At 38.3% G+C, this 17,243-nt stretch overlaps 1 protein-coding gene across 3 annotated transcripts in view; it reads left to right on the top strand.

Moving 5' to 3' along the window:
- Nucleotides 1-17,243, top strand: part of lrrc4ba (leucine rich repeat containing 4Ba) — a 48,511-nt gene that overhangs the window by 1,690 nt on the left and 29,578 nt on the right. The window contains exons 2-3 of one of the 3 annotated variants that reach the window (XM_089128523.1): nt 119-258; nt 15,881-16,042. The gene's annotated coding sequence lies outside the window, so the exon portion shown is untranslated. Of the gene's footprint in view, nt 1-118; nt 259-6,610; nt 6,750-15,880; nt 16,043-17,243 lie in introns of those variants that run through there. The other 2 variants (XM_039686218.2, XM_039686219.2) reach the window with 2 other exon arrangements.

Genomic DNA, 17,243 nt, shown 5'->3' with positions numbered 1-17,243 from the left:
TTTGACATTTCCAACATGATAACGTATTGCCTGGCGCATCGCAGACCAGCACAAGATGAACAATTGTGGTTACTGGTTACAAAAAGTATAAATGTTTATTTTATTTTATTTTTTTTAGAATATGGACAATCCTTTCGCTAGATAAGACCCTATTCCACAGCTGGGAACGTACACAGCCCTTTGAAGCTCTTCAAAACCCTTGGACTTCAACATGTTGCTTGACAAGAAAGAAAGACATGAACATCTTGGATGGCAGGGGTGAGTAAATTATCAGGAAAATCAGTTCATTTTGAGTTGAACTAATCCTGTAAGTTACTTCAGAGATAACCTAACCACTGCAAACCGGTCGTATACCGGTTTCCGGCTCGAACGCTGGGCGCTCGGCATAACTCCTATTGTATCATCCTGACATGTTTAACTTTTTTCCCACAAAAAAACAACAACATTTAAATACAAAAATGAAAAACATGCTCATCATCACATATTTGTATTCAAATCAATTTGTGTATTTTGTATGTAAATTTGAAAAATGAACACATCACCCACATCGAAAAAACATTTAGCAGGCACTGCAAAACTGATCAGAAACTCATCCCGAGAGCACTGTCGTCCCACACTGTGGTTTAGGAGTATTTCACTCTGCAGGTGAGGACACAGCGGAGAGCATTAATTCCGACGCTTGCCGTGAAACGCGCCTTGTTCGCTAAAGGTAGTGAAGCATTGCAGCGCTCAAAGGGCCGCACGCTTTCCCGCAGCTCCCTGTGAAGGGCGGTAATCACGCTCACAGGGCCTTACAGTGTACAGCGCGTCTGATCTGTCTTCATCATTTGAACTGCATTAATCCTCCAGCCGGCCCGCATCACTGTTCATTTAATGGCCTGTGGTGTCCACATAATCAGTCAAATCTCAGCTGCCCATGAGGGAGACCGAAAGATGGAGATTGACCAAGAAAAACACAGTCCACATGGTCAACCAACACACGCACACACTGCAACGTATACAACTGCTATACCGGATAGTGTGAGTCGGGGTGGGGGGAGCTCAAAGCTAGAGAAAGGTTTTAATTGGGGTGAAAGCGGAAGAGATGAGGCGATTATAAATGAGGAGGGGGACAGCTTGCAGTCTTAATCAATGGAGATTGAGGGCTTTGACTCGGAGAGAGAGCAGTCAACAGGGAGACACACAGAGATCCAGCAAGATTTCAACATAGGAGGGTATCTGTGGGAGAGGGGAGGAGATTGGAAAGAGGAGAGAGAGTGAGAGGGAGAGAGAGAGAAACCGGAGGGAGGGAGGGATATCCACTGCACTGTTGTGTGACTGGAAATTTAATAGAGAGAGAGAGGGAGGGAGAGGAAGAAGGAGCAGGATGCTGAAGCTGGACGAGAGAAGGAGAGAGAGAGAGAGAGAGAGAACCCACTGGTGTAGAATTCCAGGGTTGAGCTGTGGGCTGTGAACAATGCCTCCTCTACTACTGCATAGAGCGCAGTTCGGGGGCAAAAGGCAGGAAGGGAAGGGGAGGGCGTCTCAAAGAGAGCTAAGGGTATAGATGTGATGTCAGTGGAGCGAGCGCGCCGCAGAGAGCGACGGAGGAGGGAAGGACGAAGTGAGTTTGTTCGGGGGCATGGGTGCCGGGATTGGCCACTGACCTGTAGTACGAGCCCCTCTGAGGAAGCCGTAGCCAAGTGTGAATATCATTTTAGGCTGAAAGACACAGAGGCTCTGTTCCATATCCATCCTGAAAAAAAAGAGAAAGGAAAAGGGAGGTAAAGTCAGCCGCAATCTCATCCCTCAGACGTTTATTGCAGGCGGAGAACTCTCAGTAGAGTCGGAAGTGAAGAGTTAAAAGTGGCGAGGCAGTGACTGATTCCTTGTGTCTGAATTTAGAACGTTATCAATTCTGTGCTAATCAGCCATCTGATATAACCCCCCCCCCCCTCCCCCGTCTCTCCTCCACTGACCTCTCCCTCCTCCTCTCACACCTCATTTACCTCCAATTCCTCCAAGCAGCAACTCATGTTTTCACGCCCCCGTGTATCGAGTTATATCCCACACAATTGTTTATTGCGATGTTTTGCGCAACCTCGTGCTAAATTGTTAAGAAAAGGTGAAGCGTTTAAAGCCAGATGCTGGGTGCTCAGGAGCGCGAGCAGGGGGCTGATTTGGCTACTGTATGCGCCTCTGAGTTGCTATGCCAACGTAACATCTTAAGCGGTGTGCGCACGTGTTGTGGTCGCGCATATGCGTTCTGTACCACACGCATATACGCACATATATATTATAGCTGCACAAAGTGTGAAGCCGGAAATTCTTATGCTTTACCAGGCCTGTCTCGTGTGAATTAAAGGACAACTGTCTGTCTCTACCATAGAGTGCATCGATTGATTGACATGTCCTGCGTGCTTTGATGTGACACGCATGAAATACGGTCTAACTGACATTCACCTGTGCCATTGCTCATTAGATAAGAAATTGCTCCTGTGGATAAGAGATTTAAATAGGCTACACGTTTTGTCTCTCTTATTGGCCAAACCGCTGCGAAAGGACGATATACTGTGGCTTTGGTATATTCACACGTAAACGAGAGTAATTCGGCAGCACATACTCAGAAAATAACACTGATGCTAGTTTAAATTGTTTGTATACAACAAGTAATGTAGTAAATATGCATTTTTTGCGTGGGCTACAGAAGACAATGTTGTCAAAACCCTCCCCTTTCACGTGGGTCTGTGAAAACAACTAAAACCACTGTATTATGCTGCACTTTTTAAAGAAACACTACGTGCATAGATTGTAATACGCATGTGCATGACGTCACCATTTTCACAAATTCACGTTTTTATTGTTTACACGGAAACAATGACGGTATCCTTTGCAATTTCAGGACCGTTGTAAACGGTGTTATGTAAACAACCCCCTAATTTCAAATTTCGGTGCAAGAATGATCGTGAGTGATCTCCATACGCCTTCTCACACTTCGGATGGCTCGGATCATTCTAAACCGTTAACGATTAAGGTTAAAAAATTAACGTTACAATTTTTTCACTCGTTAAAAAATAAATGCGACTTCACGTTATTTCAAACACCCTTGCACACGGCCCTCGAAACTTTGGTCCGTCACAAAAAAATTGGATCGGGTTTGATTTTCTGAGTTTTTCGCATCTCAAGCAGTTTAAATAGTGCTTGAATGATGTTTTGACAATTCAGAGCCACCGAATCACGAATACGAAAAACACATACGAAAATTTCGAACTCAGTGTACAAGGGCCTTTAATCCTGAGTATTTGTAAACTAATGTTTCACACTGCATATTCCTAAATAGTCAGCTGCAAATATGGCTTGACCCCAAAAAAATTCTAACAAAAGGTTTCTCAGTGGTTTATAGTAGTATCAGATGTACTTAAAAACATACTAAAAGTTTACCAAAGTTTGACTCCAAGAAAGGCCCCATTTTCAAAATGGCGGCCGTCAGGTCTTTAAAATGACCATTACTCCTTTGTATTCCTCCTAGACCATGTTTTGGCCATGTAATATTATAATTAGCATATTTGCATGGTAGATAAGTGACTTCAAGTACAATTATATATTAAAGCAATTGGTTACAAGCATATTTATGCGAAAAATAAGTAAAATTTCCCTTAAGTACACAGCAAAATCCCCAGTGTACATATATACACTCTCGGTGTACATATAGGTCCAACTCCAGGGTGTTAAAAATGAACACTGAAGCAGTGTTGAAGTTCATGAGATAATTAAGTGATTAATTAAGTGATGTTTGGCCATTAGTGGTGACACCTGATGTTAATAAGAAGAATCAATGAAGGAAAGAGAAAAAACAGGAACAGAAAAAAAGAGAAACACAAGAACTACTGACTTCGAGCCTTTACACGTTATTGTAATTAGTATTACCACTGTGACTTTATTTCTGTTATACATCTACACACATTCTTATTTGTATTGAACAGAAGTTTAGATGATGATGTTTTATGGAATGTTTCGTTTCATGTCACCATTATGGTGATCTGTGTTTGCTTTAGTTGGGCTCTTGACCCTTTGCTTCTTAACATTACTTTTTCTCTGGCTGCTCTAACTCTGCGTTTACACAGCACATGTGTTACTGCAAGAGAAACCATGACATGGGCTGTGTATCCTGAAAGCCAAATTTGAGCGTACAGACTTTTGGTTGCAATTGTTCTACGATCAGGTTGGGCTTAAAATGCTTTTGGGAAACACAGCCCAGGTCATGATGGTTATGTTTAAATGATTATTATAAATTAAATATTATAGTTGCTTGATTCACTCAGCCAGCATTATAAACTGAATATACAAAGGTTCTATTCATTTTCATTACAGTAGCTAATTCCAGCAGTGCTTTACTAATCTGAAGGTTTTAAAATCCCACACAGATATCAAGAATCTACATATGAATCTCCAGAATGGTGGCAATCACACAATAGATTCATGTTGCAGTGCATGATGGGAGACACCAATCAAAATGCATCCATGGCTCCCACAATGCATTGCAGTATGAATAAATTATGCAGCTGAATTGTCCTGTAATTTTCATTGTTTTTCCTGTTTGCTTTTATTTTGCTATTGTTTTGTTATGACTGTAATAGCTTGTTTTGTGATGTTCAGGTTTGATCTGTGTGTCACTCACTAGTTTGTTTATTTTCACCATTGATGTGATTCATATGCTGATTCTTGATGTTTGTGTGTCTAAACATAAAAGCTCCAGTGAATTTTCAAAATTGTTCATATTGCTCTTGGATCTCAAACTGTTGAAACTCAGGGCTACAATCATCAATGCAAAAACACAATATCACTCATATTGTCAAAGATTTAGACTCAGTCTATCAGGTCACAACATTTTGATTACATCATCATCTCAACATATTGTTAACAGCTTTTCTCAGGCAATAACAAATGTACTTTACAAACACAATGTCGGAATAGTCAGAGAAAAACTAACAAAACTAAGTGAAAAGGGTCAAGAGCCCAACTACAGCAAACACTGACCATTGCCGTCGAAACTTCTGTTGAATCTCAATAACTTTTGTAGATGTATAACAGAAATAAAGTCACAGTGGTGGTAATGAGCCATCTCTTAAGTTTTTACAGCAAATGGGGCAAGTTTCTTGGATTATAACAACATGACTCATGGTCAAAATTGCATTTGGAGTGTAATTTTTCCTCAAGCTAATTCAACAATGTCAATTGCTGAAAATTGTGCATTTAATTTTGTTGGGTTTAGTATAATGCCCCCTGTATACTCAAAAAACATTTATAGAGGATGCATTGCATATGTATTACCTTATTCAAATTGAAATAAGTGACCTTTTTAGGGGGTTCACACACAGGCCTCTGTTCGGGCTAATTCAGATTTTTTTATGATCAGAGTTATACAAATCCAATTTAAGTTACTTTTGGGTGCAATAATTTTTACCTTGAATGCAAAGTCTGTGTTTCAGCAAAAAAAGGGTATGTGTCCAAAAACACGTACTGAGTAGGAATAAGATGACAGGTTAAATGGTTTACATCTCTGGTTCACCCCAAACAAAGATAAATCCTTACAGTAATCTCACAAAATCATATATTCCATAAGTTTGTAATCATGTCAGTGCAATTTAGACAAGTTCAATGGATTCATAGACCCAGAAAAAATGGGGTTAGACACCAATATTACTTTGCTAAGTCAAATAATGAAGGATATTTTAAGGGCTTCTTGCCCATCTTAGACGCCATCTTGAAAATTACACCTTTCTAGTGGTCAAACTTTGGTAAACTTTTAGTATGTTATTTAGGACACCTAATACAACAAAAAACAGCTGAGAAACCTTTTGTTAGAATTTTTTTATGGTTAGGTGTTTCTTTTTCATAAATGCAGCCGTCTAAAACCCTGGATTAATTGTCTTATTTGCGGTAACTGTAACTGATTGGACAAACACGGCACACAACCCAAAGGTTATAGCCATTGAGCCTCATATGGCTCACATTTTCTACTGCATACGTTTTTACTTCTTGAATGAACTTTTCAGACTATAATGGTAAGAATAAAAATTCTTATTAACTCCAATTGATGTATTTTCTGGCATTTTGCAGCATGAAGTCCATGTATGGGAACCCGAAAACTTGTTTTGCTTCTGATTGGTAAATATATAGCTATTGAAATAGGGGGCGTGTTTAGGTCTGTCTGAAGATCTAAAACGACTGGCTTTTACAACATGTTATTTGCAGTGTTTACGTTCTGCATTTAGGTTTGATTGACACACTTAAACTTGACTGGTCGGTTTGACATCTCACCTTCGAATGTCACTTTTGCTGTTTAATTTAATAGGCTATCAATTGGTTCAGGCCAATAGCCTATGTAGTTTGACCTCATGCCTTTTTAAACACACTGCATGTTCTCCTGGCTCATAAATATGTTGCATTCGAAATTTCATCATAAGATGTACTTTGGTAAAGTTGGCTGCTATCTCTTTCTGCGTGTATTTTTCCATTTGACCCGCCACTACTCACAGGCAGACAGTGCTGTGCTTCCAGCTCTGCGAAAGGGTGAATCAATTTAGAGAGAGAGAGAGAGAGAGAGAGAGAGAGAGAGAGAGAGAGAGAGAGAGAGAGAGAGAGAGAGAGAGAGAGAGAGAGAGAGAGAGCTAGAAAGACGGAGAAAGACAGGCGAGAGGAGACATCGACTCCACACCAGAGCTTCTGACGGATATATTTAGATTAAAATCAAAGTAACAAGAGTCAAGGTAAGACTGTAAACATTTAATGTTATGACTTGGAAAACAAACATTTTGTACGCATGTTGTTAGGTAGTCTAGGAAATGTGTGCATAAATAGCCTTCGTAAACAGCTGCGTTTAAAACTGTAATTTTGTATTTTCTATTGTTTGTCAGCTGTATTAATGGCTATAACAACGAAACCCGTGTTTTAATATGTATACAAGTACAAAGGAATTAATGCGGCAGTGTGTGTGTCTGTGTATGTGTCCAGTTGCGCGTGTGTCCGGGCGTCGATGTAAACTAATGAATTTGTGCTGTCGAGACACCTTTCACCAATATTTGGTAACCTAGAGTCATAAATTATGGATGGATTACTTTAGGATGCAGGACTGCTTATTACAAGTCGAGGAATGAGAGAGGATTTGTTTTAAACACATTGTCTAATAAAACTGGAAATCGTTACGCACGTTATTTTAGTTAGTGCTGGGTATGTATAATTCTAGACTTTTCTGCATAACAACAAATATCGGCCTCAATGCGTATTTTTCAGAGTCTAACGTTAAAGGATGCTCACAAATGCGCATTTTCTTTAGTTTACTTGTCACGCTGTTTATTGGTTTAGTATAGCCTTGTAGCAACCCCTAAATCTATTGCCTTCAAACTTTAGATTATTTGTGGAATACGGTTGAGTGTTTTCACTTTGAAAGACGTTTTGACCAAATTTATGGGTGTAAATACGAAGGCTCTGTGTGGCCTGTGATAAATCTCTAAAGCGCGCGCGGCTTGTCTGCTCGAGCTCCACCGCTCGCGAACAAGAAACAAACAGATTAAGCGCAATGAATGAAGATCTGCTGCCGTTATCTGTGACACATGAAATGAAGGGTTTAAATGCTGATGTGTTGAGCTGAGAGAGAATTAGCCCATAGGCATGTGCTGTGCTCCCTGATAGTGTGTGTGTGTGTGTGTGTGTGTGTGTGTGTGTGTGTGTGTGTGTGTTAGAGAGAGAAAGAGAGACGTGTGTTTCTGGTGATGACTTGGGCATCTGTTGCTAAAGGAACAGGGTGCAATTCCTCACACAGGTTTCTCATGCTGAATCCTATTTACGGTTGGAATAAAGCTCTGCCTCAACACTCTGTGTATTGTTGGATAGTGGTAGATGCTGCTGATATGATATTGCGATGCCATTTCAGAAGTAAAAGGGTGATTTAGATTGTTGAAAGTATGAGGTGGAAATTGTGGGTGATCAGTTGAGTTTGTTGTCATTTTGGAAGATAATGATTAAGGCTTTTTACACATACCCCTGGCTCAACTGGAGTACATATTAGGGAGCAGAAATGTGTTTTCATTATCATATATGTTCCCTTGGCAACGTAAGCCATGACGCATCACATAGGCTACATGATAAATATAACACAAGCTTTGAGGGAGACATTTTCACATAGCAAACAAGGTATAGCTGGGCCAAAATGAGAAAATCAGAATCATAACAAATGTTTGTTGATAAACACGTCTTTCACCTTGTTGAACTTTTACATTTTTTAGTTCTTGGAGCTGCTCAAAGCTGGTATGTGTTGATGTATAACCTGATATATATATATATATATATATATATATATATATATATCAGGGCTGTCAAATGATTAATCGTGATTAATCACATCCAAAATAAAAGTTTTTGTTTACATAATATATGTGGGTGCACTGTGTATAATTATGTTGTATATATAAATACACACACTTGTATATATTTAAGAAATATTTTCATCTATGTACTGTATATAGATTTATAGTATATAATTTATATTATATATTAATATAAATATTTTATATATAAATAATATTTTTTCTTAAATATACATGCATGTGTGTGCATTTATATATATATATATATATATATATATACACAAAATAATTATACACAGTGCACCCACATATATTGTGTAAACAAAAACTTTTATTTTGGATGTGATTAATCATTTGACAGCCCTATATATATATATATATATATAGCCTATAAATATATATTGAAGCTGTGAAAGTGATTAGTGACTGAACTTATATCCTGACTATTGTTTTGTGGGAATAAAAGTCATACCGGCATGTAGTAAACTGGTGGTGAGTAAATGTTAGCAGCGTTTTCATTTTTGGATGAATTTTCTCTTTAAACTCTGGAGTCACCCAGAGCTTTATTAATAAAAAAAAAAACATCCACCATGTTGAAATTAATGCTCGTTAATAACTCTCTAATGCCTCTTGAATGTAAGCCATTTACCTGCTGTGGATTTTCCAATGGGTTCTTCTTTTAACTCGCAGGTGTTAAATTTAAAGGTGACATGAAGTTTTATGAATAATCATTTATATGCCTTTGTTCACGCTCCATTCCTCTCTAAGACTCTGGCAGCCTGTGCAATATATTGCATGTGAAGTTCTAACTGATAAATGATATCTAATGTTTTCTTTTTTACATCAGCTTCAAGCTTGTCTTGCTAAAAGGCCCTTTAAATTCATACCTTTTATGTGTGCACTCTTCGACCTTTGATGCCTCACCTTACTTTTGCGTTTCATGTGCCTTTTTTGTAAATGTATGAAGGGGCTTTTAACTTCAGTAGGTCAAAAGGTGACAGACATCAGCCGTCAGAGAGGAAGGCTTAAGCTGACATGCTAGGGAGCAGTTCACAGAGAGCATTGCACCCTCAACTCTTCTGCTCCAATCAGACCCTTCAGGGCTGCAACTCAGCAAGTTGCTCCTCAGCGCCTGCAGCAAATCTAGATCTAAATAATTAGATAATGATGGTGGTTTAGAGATGCACAGAAAAACAAGGCAATGAAAGTCATTTGACATAAAGGAAAACCAAGACAGCTGCTGAACAAAACCAAATGCCTTAGTGAGATTAGATTATGAGAGTGTGTAGAGCGAGGTGCTGTTGCATAGTGCTGCATGATAACTTGCTCATGTTATGGCCTTGATCATCTATTAGAACTTTTTTTTTTTCTTTTTTTGTTGCCGGTAAAAATCATGAACATTGTTTATAAAACAACGTATATTTTAGACATTCAAATTAATATTTCAGGTTCAATACATCAATGTATAGCATAATGTTGATTTTGCATTTCTGTTACAGCAAGATTTTTTTTTTTACAGTGGAAGTGAATAAGAGTCATTCTGTAAACATTAAACTTTTCAGTAATATTACCAGAAGATGTAAACAATGTGTTAACATGATATTAGTGTAAAAAAATATGTTTTTAAATATGATTTGCTTAAATAATACACAAGTTTTAACATAAGACATAATGTAAGTGCTTAAATACAATTATAAGCTTCACATTTCAGCTTTTACATCCCATTCACTTCCTTTGTAAGTGCCTCACTACTACATAATCTTGATTTTTAGGAATTAATTATTTAAAGCAACATTAATACACAAATGCGGTCGACTGAGCTTACCTTCTATTGAACCTGGAATATTCCTTTTAATAAAGCAACCAGCCTCATCTATAGGAACGGGATGTCCTGGGAGTAAACCTGTGTTTAATTTGGAATTTAATTTATTTATTTTACTTTGTCCTTGTTCACCTCTATTTCCATTAGGAAACAAATCAATGATGGATGTGTACAGTAATGCATTAATTAAACCAGAACACACTTTAATTATTAGAGTCATAAATCTGTCTTGTTTGCTCATAGACAATAAACAAAAAGACATGCTCACACATGGGGCATGGTTCAACTCACCTGCACACCTGTTTCTTAGTAAGAAATTTAGATGACTCACAGAAATGATGCACACACTCCACTTGCCTAAACTGCCTCGTTGGCTTCTTCTTTTACATGCCAGGTGACACATCACACTAAGTCAGTTTTTTTCCGGAGTTAACACTGCACAACAATAAAAAAGTTTTATTAATTCAGAAGGGGCGTGGGAGGGTTTTGTAGCATGTTGGATGGTATAAGCCATCCTATAGTCTTTTGTGCTCTTGTGCCATGGGATCCTGAGCTAAATTCTGGCTGATGACATGCAGAGTAATTTTGCAGCACGATACTGTTGATCATAAGACTGCATCTTAGTCCATACAGTGGGTTTGTCTTCAGCAGGCATAGTTCAAGTGCTTCAACAGACCAACAAAATCAAGCCAAAAATCAGAGCCTGTGAATTTTAGTTTTATCTCCCATAATCTTCAAGGGTGATTTCCCCTAGATATAACGGCACAGGCGGCGCTTTACTGTGCACACCGACCGTGCTTGTAGTCTATATTCAAGGTGGTATAACAGTATGCGAGAGCATGGCGTTAATGCATCTTACAACGTGTTACGTCTACTGGCTGGCTGAAATATGACATTGAGCAAAGTTATGCAAATGTGTAATGAATTAGTCAGAAGTGATGTCTGGGGACAATAGTTACACCATCATGGCAAGTGCAAGACTCTTCTGTCTTATTTTAATGCACCACACATAAAATATAAATCCCCTTGTTTAAGCGAGGGAGAAGGATGACCCTTCTTGGTCTGAACTGCTTTGCAACAATCTGCCGACTAGAGGGCCAGAGTTTTCGTGCAAAACATCTTAGTGGCATTCAAGGCAAGACACATTTTGCTTGATTGTGTCAGAGAAGGCCATCTTCAAGCTTTATTCAAGAGATGGCTGGACTGCTGAATTGAGCTCACACATGCCTCTCATTCTCCTTCCTTTCTCGTATAAATCATTGCATGTCACCTTGCGTGCTCAGATGCAGGGATGGAGTAACACGGTGAGCAGTTTGCACACTCTGGCCTGGTTTCAAAACCGATAAACGGGGTGGATTTAGCCGTGCAAGAGCTGACCCATCCATAGTGCTGATTCGGGCCTCCTTTGCTCTCCCCGCAGAGTGGGGGCGTGGAGAAAGGGCCAAGGCATAATTAGCCGTGATTGCTTTGATTGAGTTCCCCAGTCCAGTCCTGTGTATTGGTCCTTCAGGGGAAAAATGAAGACTGTCAGACCTTTAATTATTGAGTAATTGTCAGAAAGGAATGGCAGTGGTTAGTGATATAAAATTAATACCGGAATCCAGCCCTGAAGTGACATAATTGGAAATAGTGGAAACGACTCCCCCTGGCAGGAAGCATTTGTAGTGTTCGAGTCTCCTGTGGCAAAATCTGGAATCCCACTGGAACGATAAGCGTGTTCATGGGGAGGTAAAAGGCTTTGAGGATGAAGGGACTTGGGCAAGAGGTCTGTCGTGTGTGAGGGGAGGGGGGAGCATCTTGATTGTGTGTTCACGAAGATGGACAATAGGCATGGATGGCCAGTGCTGAGTTATTGCCCGTGAGGGATTATTAATGAGTCTGTGTGGATTTGAAGCGAAATAGCTAGGTGTGTGTGTGTGTTAATAAAGCAGTCTATAGGTTATGTTTACATCAGCAGACTTTCATGTATTGGTTGGTTTCACTAAGCATTCACATTTGTTTTGGCCAGAGATAGAATACATGGAGGGATTTTAAGGTCACACATGGTTTCGTGGTGTATTTTGGGGGGTTTCGCTTCGCAAACTAAGTTGAGTCATGGCAGATGCTGACCCTTCTGCAGCTATTTGAAGAAAGCTCGCCAGCCAAGATGCTTTCAGAACATATTCTCTGCTCAATGTGTTTGTAGTGACTGAAGCCATGCTGTGGTTTATCCATGCGTGACTAATGCTAACTGCAAGTGATGGCGCTATGTTTAGCCCATCATGTTTGACTCAAAACATGAAGAACTGCACATCTGGAAGTGTTTTAGCCATGATCCTAATGCATATTGGCAAAAGCACTGGGTCATCTTCAAGTCATCCTAAGATTCAGCCATGTGTTCATAAGTCATTGACATGAGGAGGTCGTAATTTGATGTTATATAGATAATGGATTGTCACATTGATATTCCCTAACAGAGACTGTCAGGAACTGCCTATTTCATGGGTAAACAGCCAGAGCCTAACTTGTAAGGGTGGTCAGACAATGGCTCGATCATGTGTGAGTAAAGCTGACTTGGGGTAATGGAAGTGGTCAGGCTATGGTTAGCTCATGTGTTTGGAGAGGCAGTTTGGTAATGAGAGCATTCAGGCTTCAGTGACCTCACAATGCAAGCACTATGGCGGTGCCGCCACATTGAGCCACGCTATCTGGAAGGAGTTTGATTCGGGTCACTGAAGGAACAAGTGAGCCAGGGCAGGAGGAGAGCTCAGAGCAGCAATATAGACTCAAGCGAAGGGGCTTTTCCTGTTGTAAATCTGCATGAAAGAGTATGTGCTTTTCTGTGTATGAATAAGCGTGTCGATTTTGTTTTACAAAGCAGGCCAGCCAGAATACTATGTATCACCATGATGATGATGATGTCTGATTAGAAGTCCCAGATTCAGAGCCTCATCTGCGTTGCTTTTCGTAGGGCTTTATGCAGACACTGTCCCTGAGGGAGAGTTTATTTACTGTGAAGTGGCGGTCACCATGATGTGGGCTTGCGTGCGTTCGGGAATCATCTTAATGCTGCATGTCTTCTGGGGTGGGAAGAAGTATACACAAAGAAAGAGTCTTATGCAAAGGAAGTTTGAGTTGGGAATCATAAGGAAAGTAATGAATCCAGTTCCATAAAGATTCAATTTAGGAGTCTTTTAGTATTTGCGGAAGAACGCTCTTACTTATTCAGTCAAGTGTGCGAGTCGATAAACTGATTCAAACTAATAAATAATGAGTTTGAGACAGAAATTGTAGGCTGCATCTGAAAAGTTAGCTGACTTGTTGCCTCACTGCCTTATCAGGCAACTCTGCAGGGAGCTCATCGCAATAAAAGGCATATCGTAGTATTACTGTTTGTAATTCAAATTTAATTCAAAATCAGAACTTGTTGAGTTTACTATATTCCTCGTTTTATTGTTCAGGTTCATGTAAATCATTTTTTTTTTAAATGTTTAATCAAAATGTAGTAAAGTTCCTCTGACATATTATAGTATTTATTTAATAATATGCTTTGGTCATATTTTATTTTTATTACAGTATTTCTGGTTTTATTTCTGTTTTATTTGTAATAATTTTAGTGCTTCAAATTTATTTTAATTCATTTAGTGCCAAAGGCAACATTTCTCATTTTCATTTACATTTTTTTTCGTTTAATTTCATCTAATATTTAAATTTTATTTTAGCTTTATTTCAATTAACAAAAACTGTTTTTAATAGTTGATGCAATATCCACTTTTCACAGTCCAGTCAATTCCCAATGGATAAATAATTGAAGAGTTCAGATGCAAAAGCCTCTAAGTGCCATTTGAAATTTTCTTCTAGAATGATAATTTTTATCAAGCTTGTATATTTAAGTTCAGTAATTTCACTTAAATTACAATTAATAGGTAATCTTCAGTGCAATTTAAGTGAAATTACTGAACTTGATAAAGTTGTCATTGTAGCTTGATAAAAATTATCATTCTAGAAGAAAATTTCAAATGGCACTAGAGGCTTTTGCATCTGAACTCTTCAATTGTTTAAGAACAAGGGGTTGCAAAAGGCAATTCGCATTGACTTTCAGGAGGGAACTTTTCTGTCTGCATCGGTCAGCAGGACAATTTGGATTTTGAAAATCTGTTAACGGAATAAAAACTGGTTTTGCATTTCCAACCATATTCACGATGCCATAGAAATATGTGCTACTATATATAGGACCATTACAGAAAGAGGCCAATGAGAAAATTTACACCTTTGCTTATTTACATTTATTGTGATTTAAGAGTGAGTAAGGTGTTTATGAAAGTGATGAAACAAATGTAAGTTAGGGTAAGATTGACTTCAGGTGAGAGTGCTGTCATAAGAAAAGGAGAGAGTGGCGTCAGCCCTGTTACTGAGATAAATCAGAGTCTTGGCTCCATGTTTAGAGTGATTATGCAGAGTGCCATCATGCGAATGTGCTGGCCTTTATTCTTTCACCCACACATATGCTTCTCTTTCTCGCTCCCTCGGTTTTCTCAGTGATCCAGTGCAGGCCTATACAAGTAAGGATGGCCCAATGGCCCCTAGGCCCGTGTGAGAGAGTTTTGAGCCAGTTGACAGAACTGTCAGTTTCCCTATCAGGCCAGTGCCTCACTGTCACTGCACATTGTGTTTGTTGAGCTTGTACATGATCATGTGTTTGTATGCCTTGTAAACTTAAACATTTAGACTTCTGTGATGTTTTAAACATTATTGGTGTGAATTCTGTTGATTTAAATGTTATTTAGCAAGTGAGGGTTTTGAAAACATAATTTGAATTGTGTAGAAATGTTTTTTATAATTTTTTATTTTATTTATATTTAACTTGGGGATGGCGATATATGTTAATTTTTAATGTTATCGGCCTGATAAGAAAATTTGACTGATATATTAAAGCAGATAAATAATGGACCATTTCTTCAGCAGAGATAATTCAGATGTGCACTGTTCGCTATGATGGTTTTGAATTGGTTGAAATATTATTGGAAAAACTACATTTAAGTGCAACATGTGCAGCACAAGTCTGTCATATAGGCTACATAAAATTATAATGAGAACATTATGTTTGTGTGCTTGGGACATGGCTTTTAATAGTGAAACTTTTGTTTTTGTTATCAGACTCTCAAAAATCATATCAAAATTTGGATTTAGTTTTATCGGCTAATATACCAGTTATCAGCTTTCAAATAATAAAGAATTATTGGTATCGGCCAAAAAGGTGGATCCCCAAATTAATCATCTTGGAATAATAAACAAATATATATATTTATTTATTTGAAAATATATTCAGCTTTTTTTAAATAGTTTTTTTTTAGATATAGATTAGCATTTTGATGTCATTATTGAGGATTTTTTTTTTTTGTTACAAAAAAAGCTCCAAAAATGTTTCATGAAAAATATAAATATATTCAGTTGCATAATAAAATATGCTATGTCTATGTCTAAAAATATGTCTAAAAATAGCTAATTATTTATTCGTGGTTGTGCTAGTATAACTGATGGCAGGGCAAATAAAAATCTAAACCTCTCTTATTCGACCAACCTGAGCCAACACAAAAAAAAAGGCTTATTATTGAGCCCTGCTGTGGGTGTTGAAATTCTACAGAGAGTTGACTCAGGCATGTAGATTTATTTATTTAATTTAGTTGCCCGTTCGTTAATAATTTGGTCGACCTTGTCATCTCTCCCTGTGTAGATACAGCCCTATGTAGCAGCAGTGGCAGCACGGAGAGAGAGACAGGGAATCCCAGGTGGGGTTCTGAATCCCCAGAGCAGAGTGATGGAGCCGTCCCAGCCACATAGCCTCGGAGTTGGGCTATGGTCGTCAGGAGCTCATGTGATGGTGACACACAAGATGGTGAGTGAGCCTGTTACTATAGCAACCCCAAGCTCTCAGAGCGTGCTTCCATTTCACCTAGTGTGGGAGAGAATGATGGAGGGAGGACATTGAAGAGTAGGCTGCTAGGAGCTTTAGGGAGTTTCAGGAGGGTCTGGAGAGCAGACAAGGAGAGAGCAATGCAATGATGTTTCTAGGATGACATCCTGGGGTGTGCATTTGGAGGTGTGGTGTGGGCAACTAAAGTTAATATGAGAGGAATACAATTCGGTTTAAGAAAGTTTAAAATTTTTTTCAGGAATAATGGTTTTACCATTGCCAAATCTGTGAAATACTACTGTTACAATCCAAATGATTAACTCAAATACACAGGAGAGACACTTTGTTTTTAAAAGGTGGGCTGGATTTGTTGGTCTAAAGGTAACAGGGCTTAGCAATAAGGAGGTCCTAATGACCCAGCACCAGTGTGAAAGTTTTGGACCTTTTGGGCCAGTGCCGCTTTGCCACTAAAAATGTATTCTTACATTCATTGTTGTTGTAGTACATTGACTTTTTACACCTTGCAAGCTTAAACATGAGGTCTCCTACAATATTGTTGCAAATTGTGCTGGTTTGTCACCCAGATAATGTCATCTAACTGGCTAACGTATGATAGTTTTGAAAGCTTCAGTATGAATTGCAAATGACATGGTTTTCTAGCAAAAGCAATTCATTTTAATATTTAAAAATGTTATCAATTTACAGATTTATTTGAATCATTTTAATGTTAGCGTAAAATGATTTGTATTTGTAAATTAAATGTAGTTTTTGTAAACTTAACATTTAATGAAAAATAGACATTTTTTCTAGCAAATGCAAAAAAAGAAATGCTGTACTAAATTAATAATTGATGATTCTTTGGTTGAGGGCGCGGTGAAAAGGTTGTCAATGCAAGTCGAATAATCGAATAACTGCTCCCTGACTTGACAAGCTGAAAAAAATCCTTATGGTTGAGCCCTTGTTAAAGGTACTATATCTTAGAATTTTGTAATAAAATATCCCCAAATCACTTGCACAGTGTAATATATTTCCTGCAGTTGTGTACTTAAAATATCCCAAAAGTCTCCAAAGATTTTTTATTTCAGAGAAATATTTTACATTTTAATTTTAAATAAGTGGCGTCACAATATCCGCTTTTTCTTTCATATTGCCATAGCATGACGTAACCATGGCGACAGACATG

The sequence above is a fragment of the Pimephales promelas genome, chromosome 3 (genome assembly GCF_988280905.1).
Source record: "Pimephales promelas chromosome 3, fPimPro1.hap1.1, whole genome shotgun sequence".
Lineage (NCBI taxonomy): Eukaryota > Metazoa > Chordata > Actinopteri > Cypriniformes > Leuciscidae > Pimephales > Pimephales promelas.
Note: the sequence above shows the minus strand (reverse complement) of the source record. Positions and strands in the feature narration are given on the sequence as shown.